We start from the raw sequence: 2,555 nt of genomic DNA on the forward strand, positions 1-2,555 counted from the left end.
TCTGAGCAACTCTGCCCTCAGAAACAGGCCTTACAGTGTGAGCAATGCATCTCCCAATTTTAGAAATTAATCATTGGTATTAAGTGGTAACTGGTTCATGCCCAGGGAATGTGACTCTCTGAATGTCTCCTTGTAATCGTATATACTGTACACACAGGGATATGAGCTGAGGACTCTGTTTCCACTCCCAGCCATTGGGATTTTATTTTCACAAGCTCCCTCGGCTTCCTGCTTTCCACCCTACCTTTCCATTCATTAAACTGCAGCTTTCAAATTAAACCTTCTGACATAACATGGCTTGAGGTTTTTGGACGGTGAGCTCAACTAGAGCCATTTTCATTCGTTTCCTCGGGGTAATTTTTCAATTTTCACATCCTTCTGCTCGCCACTTTCATTTAAAAGACCAGAAGAGTTTTTTTAAAAAAATAAGGTACCCCTGCTTATAAGTTTCTTATCCAATTACCAGTATTGAATAAATAAATTTAAAGACGGCTGCCTGCAGTTTTCATTTAAAATCAAAGGAACCTTCTCCAGCATTATGCAAAACTCATGTGTGACATAACAACAGTTTCTCCCAAAAGTCTCGAAAAAGCCCAGAGTAAAGGAGATGAATTGTTTATTTATTTTATTTTATTTATGATTTTATTTTATGATTTTATTTTGTTTTATGATTTTATTTTATGATTTCATTTTATCATCATTTTATCATTTTATCATTTTATCATTTTATCATTTTATCATTTTATCATTTTATCATTTTATCATTTTATCATTTTATCATTTTATCATTTTATCATTTTATTATATTATTTTTTATTATTTTATTATTTTATTTTTATTATTTTATTTTATTATTTTATTATTATTTTATTTTATTATTATTTTATTATTTTATTATTATTTTATTTTATTATTTTATTATATTATTATTTTATTATTATTTTATTTAATATTTATTTTATTTTATTATTTTATTTTATTATTTTCTGCACTTTTAATTTTCTTCTTTTTCGGATCTTTTCTTTTTCTAATTTTTTAAAATGTTTATTTATTGTTGAAACTTAATAGTTTTATAAAACAAAGTCTTAGACTTCTTTTAATCTATTTTCAGCACGTAATCAAGAATAAAACATTTCAATAATGTATACTGCAGAATAGATAATGCTATATCTTCTGCACATGGCATCATATTAATCAAAGTCCTTTTAGACAGTTGTTAGAGATTCAACGTGAAAGGTACTATTTTTTAGCAGTACTTCTTTTTTAACATTTATTTTCTCATTTTTATTAAATTATGTTGAGAAAATGCAAAACAATTGCACAACATTAATATTTAATGCTGATGTGCCATTATTATTCATTTTCCCCATTGACTTTGCTTGTATAAAATGTATAAAATGGTGTAACAGAAGAAGTTAACTTGTGTAAACATGATGTTAAACTTGAAATATGTATAATAAAAATTATTTTTTAAAAAAGAAAGAAGTTATTAACTTATTTTTGTTGCTGCCTGGCAAGTCGAAGCAAAACATTTGAAAAATGAAATACTTCTATCTTTGAATCTATTTAGAAGTGTGAGAAATAGCGTCAACCCCCTCAATAAAAATTGAAGTAGCAAAGAGAAATGGGGGGAAAAACTATCATTAAATTATTTCATTTTTTCTTTTTCTAGTTATATCATCAAAATAGTTTCTATTAGATTATATTCATGTGCAGGTAGCCATTGATTTAAAGCAATTCATTTAGTGACCATTCAAAATTTCAACAGCATTGAAAAAAGTGACTTAATACCATTTTTCACACTTATGACGGGCCACTTGGGAGCCATCTCATATTTATGACCGTTGCAGTGTCCTGAAGTCACATGATCCCTTTCTGCGACCTTCTAACAAGCAAAGTCAATGGGGAAGCCAGATCCACTTAACAACCGTGTTACTAATTTAACGAACTGCAGTGATTCACTTAACATCAGAAAGGGCCTTAAAATGGAAAAAAATCACCTAACAATTGTTAAGTGAAATGTTGGTCTGAATTGTGGTTGTAAGTCGAGGCCTACCTGTGTACAGATTTATTTAGGAAAGAAATACTGTGGAAGTAGTAACATTTCTTCAGGCAATTGTGTAGTATTGTAGTAACATTTGTAGTAGCATTGTAGTAGTATTTATTCAGGCAATTATGTAGTATTGTAGTAACATTTGTAGTAATATTGTAGTAGCATTTATTCAGGCAATTATGTAGTATTGTAGTAATATTGTAGTAGCATTTATTCAGGCAAAGATGTTGAATATCCATTTGTCTGAAGTGGTGTAGGTTGTCCTGTCTAAGCAGGAGGTTGGACTAGAAGACCTCCAAGGTCCCTTCCAACTCTATTACTCTATATAATTACTAACAAAATTAACAAAGTATACAGTATGGATCAAATGGATGAAGTGAAATACCAACATAGCAGAAGGTCTTTGTAATAAAAGTGTAACATAAGCTACTACGGTCATGTACATTAATAAACCGCACAAATATGTCTGAACCACCTCAGTCTGCATGTCAGCTAAAACCAA

This window comes from Thamnophis sirtalis, unplaced genomic scaffold (genome assembly GCF_051295495.1).
Source record: "Thamnophis sirtalis isolate CommonGarterSnake01/CBP01778 unplaced genomic scaffold, rThaSir2_p1.2 scaffold_2, whole genome shotgun sequence".
Classification (NCBI taxonomy): Eukaryota; Metazoa; Chordata; class Lepidosauria; order Squamata; family Natricidae; genus Thamnophis; species Thamnophis sirtalis.